Raw genomic sequence first — 22,684 nt, forward strand, 5'->3', positions numbered from 1 at the left:
ACCCATCATACCCCCCCAACCTTTCCATCTGTCCTGACATATTCAACCCCTGCTAGTAGCCATGAGAACCATAACACACCCACAAACACAGAACACAATACCGGGTCGTTACAGTACTTTATTTGCCTGTGATATGTGGTTGTCCCAGCTAGCTATCTTAAGATGAATGCACTAACTGTAAGTCGCTCTAGATAAGAGCGTCTGCTAAATTACTAAAATCTAAATGAAGTAAAATGTGTCATCATGCAGCATGATGTCATGTGTTGCTGTTAACAATCGTACACTGTCACATTGTATATCTCTATTCCTCAGGAGTATTGACATACCACAGGAAAGCCTGCTCTGTCAGTGTCAATTGTTAGAAACCTACCTGTGTTGATTTTACAGGAGCCATGAACTACACTCGGTTTTTGACAGCTGTAAGTGCAGCTCGGAAGCCCTCCTTCATCCTAATGTTGAGTAAGTCATGGTTCTTTGTCAGTTTTCAGGTTTGATCCATAGTTCAATTTATTTAATTTTATTCAGTTCCTAAAGTGTTGGGGTAAAATAATTTGGTTCAGTGTAAGCCACATTACAATTTCATTATATGAGACTTGAGAAACCAACCTGTCTTTCCCTCTTCCACCCCTAAGCTGAGCTCCAGCAGAGGTCTCTCCCTCCATGATCTCCCTGGCCGGAGGGGCTCCCAACACCTTCCCCTTCCAGTCCTGCTCCATCCAGGTGAAGAATGGGGACAGAATGGGGACACGATCACTTTCGACGAGACCATGAGGAAGAGGGCTCTACAGTACTCTGCCTCCAGCGGGTGGGAAACACTGGGTGTGTACGAAATAACACTCAATTCCCTATATGCTGCACTACTTTTGACCAGGATATTGTTTTTTATGATTTATAAACTGGGTGGTTCGAGCCTTGAATGCTGATTGGCTGAAAGCCGTGGTATATTAGACCATATACCACGGGTATGACGAAACATTTATTTTTGATGCTCTGATTACGGTGACCAGTTTATAATAGCAATAAGGCATCTCGGGGGTTTATACCTAAGAACAGCCCTTAGCCGTGGTATATTGGCCATATACCACACCCCCCTTAAGTATTTTAGCCCACGCAAGGGCTAGTCTTCTAAAAGTTCCTGGAAGCTTCTTCAGAGCATGATATTGTAACGACCTTAACCCAACACCTAGTGACCTCGTCAAGAGGTTCGGATCTCTTGGCGTAACGGCTAAGGTGTTGGGTTGACAGTTACTGGTTCGTGTCCTGGTCAGGGCTACCCTCGTATTGCTAAAATATAGGAGAGTCAACAAGATCATAGCTTCCAAAATCTCCCCTTGCCACAAACAGAGTAATATACAGTACATGGCTAGCTCTAACACACAATTCATATGGTCAGGAATTGGCTAAGTTTACAATGTAAAATCATTGGCCTGTTTAAACTTTTGACCTGTCACAGTGCTGTTCAACATTGAAAAGGTTAGGACAACATGACACCTATACTAGTCAATGGCAGTGTTAGAAGGGAGGTTATCTCTCTAATGGCTCCTTATCTAGCTTTACAACTATCTGTGTAAATAGTGTCTCATATTGGTCTATAGCTCTCTCAACCTGTGTGTGTGTGTGTGTGTGTGTGTGTGTGTGTGTGTGTGTGTGTGTGTGTGTGTGTGTGTGTGTGTGTGGTCTGCATTGGTTCAATCACAGCTGATAAGAGATGCCGGGACAATAAAGCCAAGGCTGCGTCTCAAATGGCATCCTATTACGCACCACAGTATCCAATACACACATCAAATACTGAATATGTTATTAATACTTACCATGGCTGCTATTCAAATGTAATTATTAATGATTAGGCCAATTTCTTGTTTTAAAAAAAAGATAAGAGAATTGGGTGAGGTTGGGTGAGGAACTGTAGGTTATTCTGTATGGGGCGAATCCTAACCTCCAATTTCACGTCTTTTACTTCGCCTCTCATTGACTTAAATTAAAATTCAACTAAACTTAGGATTCTCCCCTATGAATGGAAAGGTTAAAGTAACTGTCCAGTGAAAATCTGACTTTTGAAAGTTTATATTCTGTTAACTCATACCCAAGTAATGTTGTTGACTCGTCTTATACTCGCATTTGTGGCTAAAGCATAAATTGGAGAAAAAACACTTCAGACTGTTCAAAAAATGCTTGCTATTTCCTCATATGGGATGATGTCATTATCCTAATATTTTTCATGACAGATGCCCACACCATTCTTATGTTGGGGTACGTCCACACCATTCTTATGTTGGGGTACGTCCACACCATTCCAACACAGAAAAGCTGCTTTCTAACAAACTTAATTACACATTTTTTTGTAAGGAAAACTATTTCACTCATATTGCAATTAATTATTGGTCATATTTCATAGAAATCTGGAGAAACACTGGACAGTTACTTTTATCGTCTTTCTCCCATGTATAGAATCCCAGAGCTGTTGACTTGAATGAAGAACCTGCAGAAGAACCTTCACAACCCTCCTACAGCCAACTACAGTCCAGAGAAGGGTCAAATGGATATGTGTGTTATTACAGGCAGCCAGGTGGGCCTCTGCAAGGTGGGACTATCTCTAATGATCTCATGATACTGTCCTATTCTCACCCTCTCCTCTACTATATGGAACAATTTCAATGTTTTTACTGAGTTACAGTTCATATAAGGAAATCAGTCAATTGAAATAAATTCATTAGGCCCTCATCTATGGATTTCATATGACTGGGCAGGGCACAGCCATGAGTGGGCCTAGGAGGGCATAGGCCTACCCACTGGGGAGCCAGGCCCAGCCAATCAGAATTAGTTTCCCCCCACACAAGTTTAATCAGCTGTCCAGGTGGATGGTCTCAGATGATCGCAGGTGAAGAAGCCGGATCTGGAGGTCCTGGGCTGGTGTTCTTACACGTGATCTGGGGTTGTGAGGCCGGTTGGACATACTGCCAAATTCTCTAAAATGACGTTGGAAGCGGCTTATGATAGAGAAATTAACATTCAGTTTTCTGACAACGGCTCTGGTGGACATTCCTGCAGTCAGTATGCCAATTGCACGCTCCTTCAAGCCTTGAAACATTTGTGGCATTGTGTTCTGTGACAAAACAAAACATTTTAGTGGCCTTTTATTGTCCCCAGCACAAGGTGCACCTGTTTAATGATCATGCTGTTTAATCAGCTTCTTGATATGCCACACCTGTCAGATGGATGGATTATCTTGGCAAATGAGAAATGCTTACTAACAGGGATGTAAATCAATTTGTGCACAAAATTTGAACGAAATAAGCTTTTTGTGTGTATGGAACATTTCTGGGATATTTTATTTCAGCTCAGGAAACATGGGACCAACTGTCACGATCGTGTGGAGGATTGACGGACCAAAACGCAGCTTTAGGAAAATAAGCCATCTCCTTTTATTGGTGAAGAAGGCAAACGAAACAAAAACACTAAACAAAACGATCGTGAAGCTAAACAACGATGTGCACACACTGGCTACAAACGTATCACATAGACAACTACTCACAACAAATGAAAGCCTATGGCTACCCTAAATAAGGCTCCCAATCAGAGACAACCGAAATCAGCTGTCTCTAATTGGGAACTCATTCAGGTAACCATAGACTCTCCTAGACAACTAAACATACATAGACAACGCTAGACACATGTACTCAACACAAACCCATATACTATACCCAACAACCCCTTTACCATAGAAACACCCAAAACCAACAAAACACAAACATTCCCCATGTCACACCCTGACCTAACTAAAATAATAAAGAAAACAAAGAATACTAAGGCCAGGGCGTGACACCAACACTTTACATGCTGCTTTTATATTTGTGTTCAGTATACTTTTGTCTATGTTGAAGGGAATGTTTTGATTCTGGGTACGGGATAATTTTTTCCCTTCTTTTGGTAGGTTTTTGAAATGCTTGTCAATCCTGGAGACGTTTTACTCCACGCATCTACCTACTCTGGAACTCTCGCTGCAGTAAGAAGCACTTCTCTTTCTCTCACACACACTCTCTTTCTCTCTCTCTCTCTCTCTCTCTCTCTCTCTCCCTCTCTTTCACCATCCCTTCCTCCCTCCGGTGACCAGCACGGTATGATCCTGGGAGGCCTGAAGGAGGTGCTGTCCCGCTGTGACCTGGCAGACGTCCACAAGCCACACAGCACCATACCCAGGGTTCTCTACACCATCCCCAATGGAGGAAACCCCACTGAGAGGGAGGTACAAGGTACAGTCCAGTCTGCAGACCCATACCCTCTCAGAAAAATAGATGTAACACCATTTGTCCCTGTATTTAACCTTTATTTAGTTAAGCAAGTCAGTTAGGAACAAATTCTTATTTACAATGACGGCCTACACCGGCCAAACCCGGACGACGCTGGGCCAATTGTGCTCCGCCCTATGGGACTCCCAATCACTGCCGGTTGTGATACAGCCTTGATTCGAACCAGGGTGTCTGTATTGACGCCTCTAGCACTGAGATGCAGTGCCTTAGACCGCTGCGCCACTCGGGAGCCCTGTAGGTGAACCCCCTGAAAATAGGCTCCCCTTTTCAGGTCAGAGAGAACCCTTTTATGTTCTAAATAGAACCTGGGTTTCAAATAGAACCTGTTAAAGAGTGCTATTTGGAACCAGAAAGAGTTCTCTCTGATCTTAAATGGTTTTATCTGGAGCTTTTTTTCAGAGGGTTCCCCTATGAGGACAAGTGGTGCCAGACATCACTCTTTTTCTGAGAATATAGGCCTTGTTCAAATACTTGAAAATGCATCCTTCCTTTCTACCTTCCTTCCTTGAAGTCATCACAGATTTGAATTGGTTGAATTGGTTAAAGTAAGAGGTTGGTAACCTTGCTTTCACCTATTGAATCAGTTATAGATCAGTGCTTACCTCAAGGAAACAAGGAAGGAAGGATTTATAAAATATTTAAACAGAGCTATGCATTAGCCAAGGAAAGAGAGGAAACCAATCTGAATCCATTGTTCTAGTTCTCATTAATGATTTCCCTAACAGTTGATTCATGTTGACCAGCCTATGACTAGGACCTGGAGTTTGACACGGTCCTGGTCAGGTCACAGGGCCAGTAAAAACTACTGACCCTAAAACAATGACTTATGCAAATGGCAGCGAAATGATTGTGCTTGTTCTTTTCTGACCTGAGTGGAAAATTGATTTCCCTAAAGGTCTACTTCACCAGAACTAATCAGCTTTTGTTCTCGTTTTGACAGCTTGTCAGACAGAATGACCTCCTTATTATCGAGGATGACCCCTATTACTTCCTACAGTGAAAAGGTACAAATGGTGTCATTTTTTCATGTATTTTGACTTTGTGTGTTTTATTGGGACACAGCACTGGCATCACCCCTACTGTATATCATAAACGGGCTGCTCATGGGTTTCTGTCTCTCGCTCTCTGTCTGTCTGTCGCTCGCCCTGAGCTCCCACGTGTCTCTCCATGGACGTTGACGGGCGGATCATCAGGACAGACTCCTTCTCAAAGATCCTGTCATCATGGTGAGGCACACTGTCAGATCGCCAAAGCAACCATGTGGTGTTAGAGGTCAGGGAGGAAGTAGGAAGTAAACTGTTTTAATTTAACCTTTATTAATGCAGGTTAATCTCATTGAGATAATAATCTATTTGGCAAGAGAGACCTGTTCAGTAGTCTGGGGTGGTCTAGCGGTCTATGCTGCTGCCTCTGGAGCAGAGGTCGGTTGTACCACTGCCAGAATGGATTCAAATCCGTCCCACTGCTCTTTCAGCACTCTCTCTCCTACCTTTCACCTCTATCCAATAAACATACAAAGACTTCAAAATATCGTTAAAAAAAGATAACTGTTTAGTTTCAGTTGTTACACTATTACTAGTTATATCAGTGTAATGTTGTAGTAGTCTCTCTCCCTCTGTCACGTTCCTGACCTATTTATGTTAGTTTGTTATGTGTGTTAGTTGGTCAGGACGTGAGGTTGGGTGGGCATTCTATGTTTTCTGTTTCTGTGTTGGTTTTGGGTTGCCTGGTATGGCTCTTAATTAGAGGCAGGTGTTTGGCGTTCCTCTAATTAAGAGTCATATTTAGGTAGGCGTTGTCACAGTGTTCGTTGTGGGTGATTGTCTTCCGTGTCTGTGTAATTGTTTGCACCATACGGGACTGTTACGGTTTGTTCGGTTTGTGTAGTCTAATTGTCCTATTCATGCGTTCTACTTGTTTTATGTAAGTTCGTCGTTTAGGTCTGTCTTCACCGTTTGTTGTTTTGTTAGTTTAATCAAGTTCGTGTTTTCGTTTAAATAAATATGTGTTCAAACTTCGCTGCGCCTTGGTTCCCTCAATACTCCTCCTCTTCCGAAGATGAAGAGGAGGAGGAATACCGTTACACCCTCTGAGTACAGAGTGTTCAATGAGACACGTTGGCAACGTGGTTGTCTATTTACACGTCTGAACTTGTTTACAGAGAGATTAAGTCAGAATGTGTGTAAACAGCTGGTTAGTGGCACCTTGATATTCCAGTTCATGTTGGACAATTTAATTACACACACACACACACACAACACACACAGGATGCATATGCAGAGAGTATTCCCTTCATTATTAGTCAATATGGACCACAGGGACTCTTGGGGGGTGACTGTGTGTGTTTTGTTTGTTTGTTTGTTTGTAGGCTGAGAATAGGCTTTGTGGGCACAAGCCGCTGGTGGACAGAGTGGTACTACACATCCAGGCTTCTACGATGCACACCAGCACCTTCACACAGGTGAATGAACCTCTACTTCTAACCCCAACACCCCCTTTAAAATGCATCATACTCCCCTTTAAAATACATGTCATAATAAATTACCCCACTTCCCCTTTAAAAGTAGGCCTAGTAGTAAACTACCCCACCATCCCCTTTAAAATAAATGTAGAAATAAACAAGTAACTACTATTATGTACATGTAGCATGCATGTCTTAGTAAACTTTCATACCACCCCCCTTTAAAATGCATGTAGGTAGTAATAAAAACTTCAGCCATCTTTCATTTCATGTGATTGTATTTTCTACTTTGTGTCTAGTCTCTAGTCACTTTTTAAATCCCATAAGAGGCTTCTTTCCTGTGGCTGTAATAAGAGCAAAACTGGAAAGCTCCTGGGTGATATTCATTAGTGCACACCGTCGCAACATGTTTCGCAAAAGAAAACGAGAACAAGCGTTTCTTATTGGACAAGTTTAGGTAGTCCCTCACCATTTTGGTCTGTTTGCTTCCCTTTGCTTCCTAGTGAATAGCACCATGATTAAAAAACCTTTTAAAGTGCTTTTCCCAGAAGAGACAGTTGGGCTGGGTTTTATAATGAGACAAATGCAATCATCGAGAGAGAGAGATTTAAAAAGTGTTCTATTTAACTGTGTGAATGTACTGTAACATTCTCAGTATAGATTAGTGATATAATTGTCTAATTACCTCCCAAATGGCACTCTACTCCCTATATAGTGTACTACTTTTGACCAGGGTGGTCAAAAGTAGTGCACTGTGTAGGGAATAGGGTGCCAATAGGGGGACACCCCCATGTTTCCCTGTAGATGAGAGTAGACAGAAAGTGTTGGTAGTTTAATCAGTGGCATCACCGAGATTAACACAATGCTAATTCATCTTTCATGAGCTGGCTGCAAGAGCCAGTCCCACTCAGTCATTGCCTGCTCTTTGTAGACCAACGTCATGTCATCGTGACACCTGTGGGTTATTCTGTCACACGCAGGAGGAAGTTAGGGAATAGATAAATGAGGATGTGTGATTAAAGAACAAGCACACTGTCTAGCGCCCTAGAATAGATGGAATTACATCGGTCAGTCTGATCGTCACTTCAGTTTCTCCTCAGTAAATGTAGATGATAGAGAAGTATGGAATGTTATAGACAATATGGAATATAGAAAGAGTTCATTCCATTTGTTTACAATGTGAGAGAAGAAAATACAAAAAAAATATTCCTTTTCCATAGTCAAGTTCTCAAAGGTTGGTAGTACCTTACATTATTGCTCAGTGGGGGCTGGTGAGAAGTCTCGCATGACTACCAAAACATTAAAATGTAGCTGGCCAGCGTGCGCCAACGAGATTTGGTTATCGGTGTCGAGATTGTGGTGACTTCTACCTTTGACTACTATACCCTGGCCTGGTTCTCAGTCTCCTCTCTCGATCTCTCCCTTTCTCTCCCTCCATCTCTCCCTCTCCCTTTCTCTCTCTCCATCTCTCCCTCTCCCTCTCTCTCTCTCTCTCTCCATCTCTCTCCATCTCCCCCTCTCCAGCTCATTGTGTCCCAACTGCTGCATGGCTGAGGTCAGGAAGGTGTCCTCAACAACATAGATGGGTAGGTCAAAGGTCGTACCAATGTCACCTGAATAAACAACACACCTACAGATGTAGGGTCTTAATTTGATCACCCTGTTGTTGCAGAAAATTCAAACAAGCATTGATATTTAACCCTTTCTTCTATGCTGAGTCTCCTCCTACACATCTGAACAGACAATACATCTCTGTTGCTAGACAGAACCTTAGTGATATCTGTTCTTCCTCACTTCATCTGACTTGACCTCTGCCCCAAAGTGCTCACTCCTCCCCAACTCACGGCTGTCATGGTGACTGGTACCAGGCTGTGTCTCTTCTCCTCCCAGAGGATCCCTCCTATAGGATCCCTGACGGCTAACAACAACATATCCCGACGTAATGTAAACGTTATACATTACCCTTTCTCCCTCAGTGACATGAAGAAGTATATTTCATTTTCTCAGAACCCAACATTGCTAAACATTGTATCTGTATTGCTAGGCAGGAAACTAAGTGATATGGGCCATAAACTTTTCTTTCTCCTTTAACGTGACCTGACCTGAACTCGACCCCCTTCATCATTAATCCATGGCTCTCTCCCCAAATCAATGTCTGCCACGTGATCGCTTTTCCTACTCTCAGGACCTTCCCCCTACAGATAACCCTCCACCTCTGGTGTATGGCACCCCTCAGGTCTCTATTACAACTAATGATTAATAACATTTAAAGTTCAGAAGTCCAAACCCATCAAAGCCTAACATTATTATAAAGCCATCACATAACACAGTGCTGGGAGCTTGTTAAAAGGTTATAACAAAAAAAGTCTATAGTGGAATTAGCATTTTGCTAAAGGCATAATACAAGTAACAATCCCTGCACCAAACAATACCCAGACCCAACCATTCTGTTTCTCTTTCCTGTGTGTGTGTGTGTGTGTGTGTGTGTGTGTGTGTGTGTGTGTGTGTGTGTGTGTGTGTGTGTGTGTGTGTGTGTGTAGATGTGACAGAGTGGCGTGATCCAGCTGCAGGCATGTTCCTGTGGATCAAGCTGAAGGACATCGCAGACACCCAGCAGCTGATCATGGAGAAAGCTCTGGAGGAGAAGGTACACACACACACAAACAAACACGCACACACACCTTACCTCGGGCTCACCACAGCTGACACATACACTGACTAAACTAATACAGCCTGTTTGACTGAATGAGATTATGTTTGGGGTTCTAAAATAGTCCACTTATACTGAAGTCATGCATCTTTTAGAGATTCCTGTCATTAAAATTATCTATATTTGGGATATTAAGGACAGGTTGACTACAGGTAACCCTACTGTGTGTCTTGTGTTATTTGGTTGTCTAGGTTTCTAGTCCTACTCATGCATCATGATCAGCAGCAGGAGGTTTGCAGGGCGGGGCTAGTGTCGTCAGGAATAGGATGTGGGATAGGATGGAAAACAGCCAGTATTCACCAAGGCAAACGGATTTAAAAACCCACCATATCCCCTCCCACACGAGAACACTCCAAATCCACGCTGATTGGTCTGTTTCTATGTGAAAATAGCAGGGAACACTTTCAGATTTTATTTTATAATCTAACATGGGGGATTTTCCCTCACAGCACTAAACAATTGAAGCCTTTTGCAGTAGATTATTAGGCTTGTTATGTGCAGAGTGGGACTGGAAGAGGAAGAAACAAAGAGCAACTCTAATATCAGCACACAGAATCTCTAAGCAGCAGTTTTATGACACATAATTCTGAGCTTCAAGATAAGAGTGTTTGTGTGTTTGTGTGTGTGCGTGTGCGTGAGAGAGAGCAAATGGAGTCACCGGGCTATGACGTAAGTTTATAACCACACCACACCACCACCACAGTTTTGGCTCTGTCATGAGATTTGGTATGTAGGTCCTGGTTTGTTGAATATTGTCTGTTGTCCTAGGTGCTGCTTGTCCCTAGAGGTGTATTCATGATCAACAGCTTAGACCCTTGTCCTTATGTCAGAGCGGCCTTCTCCCTCTCCACACCGCAACAGATCGATGAGGTGAAGAAACAGACACACAAACACACACACTTAAAGTCAATTAATGAGTAATAAATATACCTTCTCTCTCTTTTTACACTGGCTTTCAAGAGGCTCTGCACTCATCAAGGAAGCTTTGTAAGTAGTAATTCAGATAACAAAAATATTAACTATTTTCATTGACAGAGATATATATATATTTCAAATACTATACACTAATTCACACTTGAATCACAGAGATGCTAACTTACCCCGGACAAGATACGCATTTTGCCTTGGAGATAACTGTAAATGTAACCACCATGTGGCAGTCATCGGCCTAGTTTAGTAGCTAGCACTGTGTAACTCTGTTAACATCTTTACAACTAAATCAGCATTACTTGAGCCAAGCATTTCTGAACAAAAAAATATTCATTGTTTTTAACTGTTTTTGTAACTTGAGAGGCACCTAGGCAGCCGGCCACGTGTCTGTGTTTCATCTGAAGCAACCCCTATGTCTCACTCCTGCTTAGAATTGAATTTGCAGTTCATTGAAACTCTGCTGTTGTATATATTTATTGGTAAATAACACTCTTTCCACAATATCAACACTTGCTAATGCGAGATAGCTAGGGTTATGGATTAATGAATTGAGTCTTTTAATAGCACGTGTCCATTTCAGAGATTGATTCATGCTTTTAAAGCACCGACAAGGTTGTCAATAATCCACTCCGGAAGGCAGATATGACCTACTTGAGTTGAGCCAAACAGTTTGTTCTTTTTACCTGAACTTTATACACTCTTTTGACTACAACAGTTTGTGTGTGAGTGTGTGGAGAGAGAATGTGTGAAGAGAATGTGTGAAGAGAGTGTGCCTGCAATGTATACAGTAAGCTACTGATAGCATTGATTTAATTTGTTTGTATCCTAGTTATTTTGCCTATTCAAATTAGTCGTGTTCTGAATACAACTCATCTCATTGGTCATTTATATATACAAAGGGAAGTCCGAGGATTAAATAGAACCACAACATTAACTGCCCTGGCATTTGGCCTCTTCATCAGTCTTCAGTACTGTAGTTACATCCATCAGATTGAACAATGCAGTGGTTGATGATGGCAAACTGCCTGGACCTCAGAGAGAGTGAGACAGTGGCCTCTGTTTACTGTCTGGAGAACTGTATGTTAATGTGTAGACTTCATAGAAAGAAAAATGGCAGACACAAAGCAGTAAGCCCTAAATGTAGCCTACAGTTTAGTTCATAAATGCACTTCATTCATTCATGAAAAAACGACATGTTTTAGTTGCTATGTGTTTTAGTTTTTGGAAGAAGCTTGGGCTCCCGAGTGGCGCAACAGTCTAAAGCACTGCATCTCAGTGCTAGAGGTGTCACTACAGACCCTGGTTCGATTCCAGGCTGTAGGCGGTGCACAATTGGCACAGTGTCCAGGTTTGGCTGGGGAATTTGTTCTTAACGGGCTTGCCTAGTTAAATAAAATACAAAGAAGTGATGATGTTCTTTTCAATTATTGCAAAAAAAAATGAAAACATTTAATATCGTATTTTTCTAGCTACATTTAAATCCACTAATTACACATTCATGATTGCCATGTGCACGTGTGGACCCCTTCAGGTCGGATCAAATAAAGTTGGTGCGTGGCCAATGACCGACCTAGTTTTCTTGCTGCTTGCTTGTAATTTGACTAGGGTAGGGAAGCTGGACGCTGCAGCGAACGAATGTTGTGTCAAGCCGCCAGCTGAGCAAAAGACAAGCGATTTGAGGATGTGGAATAAATAGCGCAACGCAGCGGTGTCCGAAAGACAGACGGCGATCTCCTTCTTAACCGCATAACGATATAACATTTTTAGTAGCTAGCTAAGCAAACATAACAGTGGACGACTATCGTGTAAGTATGCAATCAGATGTTGGAAAACGTTATTAATCGAGATAGCGTTATCGCTAGCTATGATGATGGTTAGCTACTAACGTTAGCAGTCATCATTCCCTGTACCTAGTAACGTTACTAACTACAGTAACCGTTGATTATGTTTCTGTTAGTTAGCTAACGTTACTACATTAAACATTACATTTAACTAACGAACTATATTATGTGAGCTACTTGGCCGTTTATATAACTATAAGTTATAGCTAAGTTAGCTATATCAAAGAAGCTAGCTAGTTAGCCAACCCGTTGTGTCCTTTCCAGGCTGGCTAGCGACGTTAACGTTAGTTTGCTAGCAAGCCTCCGCTATTTTGCATCCAGACCAATATTAGCTTGCTACTGCAAATAGCCCAGAATAGCTAGCTAGGTTAGCTACTTTTTGCATTCAAATTGTCGGTCAAATAAATATATTGATTTATACTACTAACTAGTTAACAATATTTATTGTTATTAAGTAACTGATTTTAGACAATAAGTTAGGCCTAACGATAACTAATAAAAATAGACCGAAAATAAATATTATGTAGGCGTCAATATTATATCATGTCTGTAACATTGCAGCTCTATGTTGTAACAATGCATTAACAGATACTGTTGCTGTAACAACAATATTACATTCATTGTTGGCTATACAGTAAAAAACTGTTATTGCATTTGGTGTTTCTTTGTTGTTGTCTGAGTCAAAGACTATTGGGTCGGGGAGTCATTTATCAACCAAAGGTCCCTGCCCTTATCTTATGCCTCAGCAGAGAAATCATTACTATCTAAACAAACGAACTGTTCAGAATGTTTATGAGTGTTTTTCTTTAATTAATTGTTTTCCTCTTCCAGTGGAATGCTTCAAGATTTGGAGCAGAATACCAAATTGCCTTTCATTACCGCAATCAGGAGATAGCCAGTATGTGTTGAACATGAAGACGTGAGTGGCATGACAAACTATCCTCGGGGGAAAGCGACGGTCAGGAAGAAGGGGAAAAAATGAGTCGGTCAAGTGGCTACGCTTTTAGCCTCTTGCTACTGTCCACTATCAGCCTCTACACCGCCGGGGTTCTATCGGCGGTTTCAGATAGAAACTGCACAGAAAACGGAACGGTGGCAGATGGTGGATTTGTCCCCCTGGTGTTCTCGAAAGTAAGCCAGATCATCGCTCGCGAAGGTAACTGCGCACTGATTGATTGCAACGTCACTGGAGAGCCTGTGCCGAATATACAGTGGTTCAACTCACATGGAGACCTGCTGGACACGGAGACAAGTAAGTCAAGCTAATTTAATGTACAGTTATCAATAATATCCTTGATGTTGCATTAGCCACAGAATCAGCTACTCTCAACACCAATTTGAACTGCCTGTGTCCGGCTTAAGGCAATACCAATTCAAGTTCTATTTCAATAATAAGGCGTTATGAAATAAATCGTGTGACTATGCAGACCATCTGATGCAGAGGATGACAGGCATTAACACAAACTGTCATGAAAAAAGCTAGAATTATGATTTATAGTTAAAATAGCCCCAATCCCTGAAAACCACTGACTAAATCCCTCTGTATTTTAAGTTTTTGTATGGCCAAAGGGCAGCATTTGTAGACTACAGTCAAAAATATTTGTGTGCTGTGGACAACAGAGGGAGGGAGAACAGAGGGGTGGGGGGGATTTCATAGGAAGGTCACATAGGAAGGTCACATTGAGTAGTTGCATTATGACAGACTATGATGATGATATATATATATATGGGGGATTATTTGCTGCGATTATGCAATGCCAACCCAGCAGATAAGCATAATCATACACCAAAGCCATGATGATGATGATTACAAACCAAACAAGCTGGCCTGTTCCCTCTTTTGCCAAAGCATCAAGAGTTAAAAAGTTACGGCCACTACTTAACTTCAGATACTTGATAAAGTACATAGTATTTCTGGCATTGATAGGATACTATTTTTATTGTTCTCTCTTTCAGTTGTAATCTATCTACTGTAGCCTATATGGAGGCAGATTGGTGGTCACTGCCACTACCTAACTATTAGTATCCTGTTAGTCTCCTGCCTGTCAGAATCATGTTAGCCTCCTGCCTGTTAGTTTCCTGTTAGTCTCCTGCCTGTCAGAATCATGTTAGTCTCCTGCCTGTCAGAATCATGTTAGTCTCCTGCCTGTCAGAATCATGTTAGTCTCCTGCCTGTCAGAATCATGTTAGTCTCCTGCCTGTCAGAATCATGTTAGTCTCCTGCCTGTTAGTCTCCTGCCTGTTAGTCTCCTGCCTGTTAGTCTCCTGCCTGTTAGTCTCCTGCCTGTTAGTCTCCTGCCTGTTAGTATCCTACTACTATCCTGCCTGTTAGTATCCTGTTAGTCTCCTGCCTGTTAGTATCCTGTTAGTCTCCTGCCTGTTTGTTTCCTGTTAGTCTCCTGCCTGTTAGTATCCTGTTAGTCTCCTGCCTGTTAGTATCCTGTTAGTCTCCTGCCTGTTAGTATCCTGTTAGTCTCCTGCCTGTTAGTATCCTGTTAGTCTCCTGCCTGTTAGTATCCTGTTAGTCTCCTGCCTGTTAGTATCCTATCCGATGCCATTCATATTTACTAGGAGGATACTAACAGGTAGGGGGTAATAGGATACTAACAGGGAGGGGGTAATAGGATACTAACAGGTGGGAGGGGGTAATAGGATACTAACAGGTGGGAGGGGGTAATAGGATACTAACAGGTGGGAGGGGGTAATAGGATACTAACAGGTGGGAGGGGGTAATAGGATACTAACAGGTGGGAGGGGGTAATAGGATACTAACAGGTGGGAGGGGGTAATAGGATACTAACAGGTGGGAGGGGGTAATAGGATACTAACAGGTGGGAGGGGGTAATAGGATACTAACAGGTGGGAGGGGGTAATAGGATACTAACAGGTGGGAGGGGGTAAAGGGATACTAACAGGTGGGAGGGGGTAAAGGGATACTAACAGGTGGGAGGGGGTAAAGGGATACTAACAGGTGGGAGGGGGTAATAGGATACTAACAGGTGGGAAGATCCTAATAGCATACTATAACAGGTAGGATCCTAGCAGGTAGAATGCTAACAGGTAGGAGGTAATAGGATACTCACGGGTAGGAGATAATAGGATACTAACATGTAAGATACTAATAGGATACTAACAGCTGAGATTCTAACAGGTAGGAGGTAATAGGATACTAACAGGTAGGAGGTAATAGGATACTAACAGGTAGGTAGGATACTAGCGGGTAGAATGCTAACATATAGGATACTTGCAGTTAGGATACTAACGGGTAAGATATTAATAGGATACTAACAGGTAGGATACTCGTATACTATCAGGTAGGATACAAACGGGTAGGACACTAATAGCATATCATCAGGTAGGATACTATCAGGTAGGATACAAATGGGTAGGATACTACTATGATACTAACGGGTAGGATACTAATAGGATCATTTCTTTCATTCAGTCCTAATCTATCTGCAACATGTGGAGGCAGATTGGAAAGAGAAAGGAGGAGATTGGGGTGGGGGGGAGAAGAGGAGATGTGGAAAAGAAAAAGGAGTTGAGAAAAGATGTAGAGAGAATATTGTCTATGTAGAGAAAATACTGTCTATGTAGAAAAGATGTAGAGAGAATACTGTCTATGTAGAAAAGATGTAGAGAGAATACTGTCTGTGTAGAAAATATGTAGAGAATACTGTCTATGTAGAAAAGATGTAGAGAGAATACTGTCTATGTAGAGAGAATACTGTCTATGTAGAGAGAATACTGTCTATGTAGAGAGAATACTGTCTATGTAGAGAGAATACTGTCTATGTAGAGAGAATACTGTCTATGTAGAGAGAATACTGTCTATGTAGAAAAGATGTAGAGAGAATACTGTATGTAGAAAAGATGTAGAGAGAATACTGTCTATGTAGAGAGAATACTGCCTATGTAGAAAAGATGTAGAGAATACTGTCTATGTAGAGAGAATACTGTCTATGTAGAAAAGATGTAGAGAGAATACTGTCTATGTAGAGAGAATACTGTCTATGTAGAAAAGGTGTAGAGAGAATACTGTCTATGTAGAGAGAATACTGTCTATGTAGAGAGAATACTGTCTATGTAGAAAAGGTGTAGAGAGAATACTGTCTATGTAGAGAGAATACTGTCTATGTAGAAAAGATGTAGAGAGAATACTGTCTATGTAGAAAAGATGTTCCGGATAAATAGTCGGCTACAATAATGAAGAATCTAAGCTTTTAACCGTGTGAGTCACCTGCTATAAAACAGGAATGCTAAATGAGCATTGTGTGTTCCACTTTGAACAGACCTGTTGGAACTTGCTCTGGTGCAACAATCATTATTGAACCACTAGGGCCTGTTACCTGTAGCATGCAAACAACATTTAATACATTTGTCAATGTTTAGATTGATGTTTGTTGTGGTCATAGCTGGGGCTATTTTACTCATGGATGACGGTGAGCCAGTCAGTAGAAGACCTTATGCTCCACAAGGATCTGTCACAGACCTGTTATGACATGCACAACAGTTGTTTCTTCCCTGTTGCTCATTACTTTTCTTTTATAGCTGTTGACACTTGTTTTTTAGAGAGCTTTTGCTTTCCACACGCTCACGTACTTTCGAAGGAAGCCTTGAAACACTTCACACGGGGGCAGGGGTGTATACGCTTAGAAGTCTCTAGTCTCATAGAAATAAATTGATGTCCAGGTTCCCCGGTACATTTCCTTTACGCATTCAGTTTTTTTAGAGACACGACAGACAGGCTGGAGGCTTCATGGATTTAAGTGTGTGTGGGAAGCGAAGGTGTGTGTGTACTAGTCTATTCATGCTCTGTCTTAAGCCTAACACTACTCGCCTACAGAATTGGTTTCATGCTCTCTCTCATTCTGTGATCGACTCTGTTTCTGAGTCACCCACCCACTCAGGATGAGCTGTCAGAATCTGGAGAGAGAGAGAGAGAGACGCGAAGTCATCCATCCATCCACTCTCACCACATGCCTACGTACGTTGATGTTCTAACGCAATGGCAGATGATGCCACTTCATGCAGCGATAGGAGAATAGTGATCAATGTAGACCATGGTGAAATATAGCCTGGATGACATTTTATACTGAACAAAAATATAACCACAACATTAAAGTGCTGGTTCCATGTTTCATGAGCTGAATAAAAAAAAAATCCCAGAAATGTTCCATACGCACAAAAATCGTATTTCTCTCAAATTATGTGTACAAATTAGTTTACATCCCTGTTAGTGAGCATTTCTCCTTTCCCAAGATAATCCATCCACCTGACAGGTGTGGCATATCAAGAAGCTGATTAAACAGCATGATCATTAAACAGGTGCACCTTGTGCTGGGGACAATAAAAGGACACTCTAAATTGTGCAGTTTTGTCACATAACACAATGCCACAGATGTCTCAAGTTGAGGGGGCGTGCAATTGCAATGCTGACTGCAGGGATGTCCAATAGAGCTGTTTCCAGATAATTTAATGTTAATTTCTCTACCATAAGCCGCCTCAACGTTGTTTTAGAGAATTTGACATTACGTCCAACCGGCCTCAGAACCGCAGACCAGGTGTAACCACGCCAGCCCAGGACCTCCACATCTGGCTTTTCACCGGCAGGATCGCCTGAGACCTGCAACCGGACAGCTGATGAAACTGAGGAGTATTCATTTCTGTAATGAAGCCCCTTTGTGGGGAAAAATGTATTCTGATTGGCTGGGCCTGGCTCCCCAGTGGGTGGGCCTCTACCCAGTCATGTGAAATCTGTAGATTAGGGCCTAATTTACTTAAATTGACTGATTTCCTTATATGAATTGTAACTCAGTAAAAATGTTGCATGTTGCGTTAATATTTTTGTTTAGGATATTTTGCCTTGATAGGTATAACAAAATAGCTTCTTAATAAATTGGATATTATACCAAGATTAGTTGTAGCCTAGTAGTAGAAGAAGACGAACCAATTTCGACAGTTGACAGATGTTTGTAACATGCTTTAATGTTTGGCTGGCTACTTCCTTGGTTCTACATTTACATGATAGCTTGTATGTTTGTGTTCCGCTCCAGGCGTTTGTCTCCCTGTTCACCAGCAATCACCACATGGTATTTTCCCAGACAGATTGTAGCTTCCCTCAGCCCCACTCTCTATTTAAATATTGACCACAGGCTACATCCCAAATGGCACCCTATTTTCTATTCACCTTGTCATCCCCAGGTCAAAGCTTCGGAAACAGGGCCTTCTCCACGTTTGCTCCTAGGCTCTGGAACTCCCTCCCTCTAGCCAACCGTGACTCGGCGTTCATCGCTATCTTTCAGTCCCTCCTATAGCCCCACCTCTTTGAAAAGGCCTACCTTTTCCCTTATTTGAGCCCAACCCTCTTTTTATTCATGTTTTGTTTTGACTCCTGCTTTCTTTTTAATTTCTATACATTTTAAAGCGACATTGGGTCCTTGAAAAGCGCTATAGAAGGCCCATTTATTATTAAGTCGCACTACTTTGAACCAGAGTTCTATGGTCCCTGATCAAAAGTAGTGCACTAAATAGGAAATAGGGTGCCGTTTGGAATGGAGAAATGTAAATAAACAAGGAACAAAACGCATCGTACTGTGACACTTTCTGTGTTTTGAAAGTTCTATATCTAGAAAACTTGATTGTTGACATGCAACATGTTTTTGGACCTCATCAACAGTGGACTAATGAAACAAAGATCGTTTCTCAGTAACTAATAAAAAGAAGACTGGTCCGCTTCGGGGGGGGGGGGGTCGAGGATTCCAATCCAAAGTATGTTTAAAAATAGCTGGTTGCTGGATTGCAGGCTCAAGGACAGTCCTGCAGTTGGCATAATATCACTCAATGTCAATTATGTAACCTACTTGCTGTTTGTTGCAATAAATTCATTACAGGAGTCCTTTATAGGCCTAGATTATGGGAGATAATGAATGAATCGAGCTCTGTGCCAAAAACATGCATTTCATTAGTGGCATAGCCTGATTCCAAAGGTAACGTGATGAGGGAGAGCTGTAAAGTGGCTTCCGGACCCAAGAAGTGCAGTGGAAGCATAATAATAGAATAATTTTAGAATTTGGGGGGGTTGAATGGGAATTTCTATTCATTCTCTTTCTATTTAGTGCAAACCCAAAGGCCTTCTCAGAAAGCCTGGCCATGGCAGCTAGCTATAAATAGCTGTTGCACGTGACTGTCTTGGAAAAACTAGTAGATACCTTCCCCCCTGGCCTAGCATAGTCGGGCCTGGCTGCTGTCTTTGCAACCAGGAAATGCATATTGCACTGACCTTGAATCACAAGAGGTTGGTGGCACCTTAATTGGGGAGAACGGGCTCGTGTTAATGGCATCAAACACATGGTTTCCAGGTGCTTGATGCCATTCCATTTGCTCCGATACAGCCATTATTATGAGCCGTCCCCTCTGCAGCCTCTTGTGACTTGATTGATCCATAGAAATAGAATTCATAGAAAGGATAGCCCATTCCTTGAAGGAAAATCGACCCTGTTTCTATGGTATGATATTTCTTTCTGTAGCAATGTATCATGAGCTGTTCTAGTTAAGTCTGTCCTTTACCATTGTTGATGTGAAAAACCTACAGTTGGTTTGGGTGAATTTTGGGTTTAATTGGTGGGGGCTGATTTTTGAAGCTGCAGTCTTCTAAATGACTGTCTCCGTCTGTCTCTTTCTCCTCCGAAGGTGACAAGTGGTTGCTGACGGACGATGGCATCCTCAACATCACAGAGATCACGTTCGCCGACCGTGGCAAGTACACGTGCATGGCGTCTAACGTGCACGGCAGCGCCAACTGCACGGTCACCATGCGTGTGGTCCTGCACAGCGGGGACCTGGGGGCCTACTATGTGGTCGTGTGCCTCGTCACCTTCACCATCATCATGATCCTCAACATCACGCGCCTCTGCATGATGAGCAGCCACCTGAAGAAAACTGAGAAGGCCATCAACGACTTCTTCCGCACTGAGGGCGCCGAGAAGGTTTGTCGCATTTTGCTATACTTGTGAGGACCGTACAAAGATATAGCTAGTAACTTTGTGTGTGTGTAACTGTTTTGAATGTACATAGGTGATGTTTTTAATAAAACATTTAAAAAATCAAAACATTTCCATCCATGATAACTTTATTGGACATTTTAATTAACTTCCAATCTATTCCCTTCTATTTTAAAGCTTCAGAAGGCGTTTGAAATCGCCAAGCGTATCCCCATCATCACGTCAGCCAAGACCCTGGAGCTGGCCAAGGTGACCCAGTTCAAGACCATGGAGTTTGCCCGCTACATCGAGGAGCTGGCCCGCAGCATCCCGCTGCCCCCGCTCATCATGAACTGCCGCACCTTCATGGAGGAGATCCTGGAAGTGGTGGGGGTTGAGGAGATGAGGCACACGTTCCTCCGCCAGGCTCCAGAGGGGCACCACCTGGGCGGGGCATTGGGATGCCGGGCGGCCCTGGTGCAGGGGGCCCTGGTCGGGGTGGGGCCCGGCGACGTCTTCACCATCCTCCGGGAGAGAGATAGAGAGCGAGAGAGGGAGAGGGAGCGTTCCGGATCCCCAGCAGCGGATTCTGACGACGCATCGTTGCATGAGCAGCCTCAGCACATCGCCATCCAGGTGTCCATCCACCCCCCACTGCCCATGGAGGCCCCGGCTCTGGGCGAGGCCACGCCCTCATCTCCTCCACCATTGGCTCCCCTGCACCTGGAGGAGGAGGAGGAGCAAGAGGAGCAGGGTTCGGAGCCGGAGCAGGAGACAGTGGAGGAGGCGGCGTTGGGGGTGGTGCTGGAGGCGGAGCCAGATCCAGAGGTTACTACTAAGCTACAGCCTGGTCAGGTGATTTACGAAAGCTATGTGTAAACAACAACAGGAGGAGAAAAAAATAACGGGATGAACGATCCTGTCCTATGCATTTCCCTCCCCCACTTTCAAAAACAATATGTCAAAAGGTCATTTTATTTCACTTCTCAACAGAACTAGCTTAAAACTGGAGCCTAGATACTACGTATGTAGGTCCATCTGGATTATATTCTAATAATCTAGTCTGGATTCCAATAAATCAACTTGATAAGACATTGAGTATAATCATCATCCTTCATGCTTATGGATCTTCATGTTGAATATATTGTGGCTGGAGAGGATAACCAATAAGCGATATGCGTAAGTATAAAGCATTGTAAAGGCCATTTTAATTAGTATTAGTGAGCAGACGAAAGAGCTGTTTGTTTTTTGATTCAAGCATTTCCTAAATCGATTTCAGGAAGAAAAAAAACTATCGACTTGTTGACGGTTATGCTTTTATCTCTTTGCAGTATTATTCCGTTTTATGATAAATTCATAAATTAGCTCTTCAAGCTGCCGTTGTGCAATCACTGTTACTAAGCAGACCACAAAGGCTTCTTTTGTTTCAGCTTGAAAAGACTGCACATTCTCCTACCACTGTTACAACCAACCGACCTGAAGTTTCAGTATCATGTTATAGTACGTCAAATGCATGCTGGACTCTGAGAAAAAATATGAATTTGAAAGTGTGGTCTATAGTCAAATTTAGTCAGTTAAACTCTGTACAAGTGTTTTTATATAGACTGATATAACTTCTGTAACATCTGAATTATTGGATCATGAATAAAATTTCAGGGGATGATTGAAGACCTAGATGTTTCAGGCCTTCTGGTCTGTGATGCACGTAATTAACAATTGCATAGCCACTATAGGCCTTCTAGTGTGGTTCATTGAAACATTTTGAGAAATGACATTTCTTATTCTGATGCCCACTGTGGCGTTTTGACTTCCTAGATGTTAGACGTTATACAATTTTGCCGCCTTTATACGGTCTGTGTTTCCAATATTTCCATCTTATTTTCTCCCATTTCTTTTTGTAATATGTTAAGTTTCTTATCTCGTTTTAAATGGGTCTCAAACCCCAGCCTCCCTCCACCTCTGTACGTGTTTTAATTAAAGAGGCTTCATTGACAGTCTGATGCATGTGAAATGAGTGCGACGTATTGGGATTAGTCTTTTAACAGGACTAAAATACTTTATCTGCTTAATAGTCCGGGTGGGGGTTGATGTTGCTCTGCTTTAAACTATACTCTTTTTTTGTAGTGAAAATAAAGTCTGTGTTACCATGGTTTCCTCCAGCTTGGTTTTAATTGTGCAGTAACAAAACATGATGGGCCGTCCTAGGCCTCTCCCTCCCTCTCTCTTTCTCTGAGGACCAAGGACACCTAATCGTCACCTGATTCATTCCCCCAATCAGCCTCGCCGGCTCCCACTACACCAGAACAAAAGGCACCCATCTTGTTCTTGTAACCATAGTTTTGGTGGTCATTATAGATGGGTCGTGAGCTAGCAAGAAAACATTTGTTTTAGCTCACTGCTCATCTTGGCAGGAAGGAATGTTCAAAGGAAGCAAAGTATTAACCTAAGCATGC

At 42.4% G+C, this 22,684-nt stretch overlaps 1 pseudogene; it reads left to right on the forward strand.

Moving 5' to 3' along the window:
• The first annotated feature begins 11,914 nt into the window (after window positions 1-11,914).
• LOC129835353 (microfibrillar-associated protein 3-like) lies at window positions 11,915-22,380 on the forward strand (annotated as a pseudogene).
• The last annotated feature ends 304 nt before the right edge of the window (window positions 22,381-22,684 follow it).

Source organism: Salvelinus fontinalis, chromosome 36 (genome assembly GCF_029448725.1).
Source record: "Salvelinus fontinalis isolate EN_2023a chromosome 36, ASM2944872v1, whole genome shotgun sequence".
Lineage (NCBI taxonomy): Eukaryota > Metazoa > Chordata > Actinopteri > Salmoniformes > Salmonidae > Salvelinus > Salvelinus fontinalis.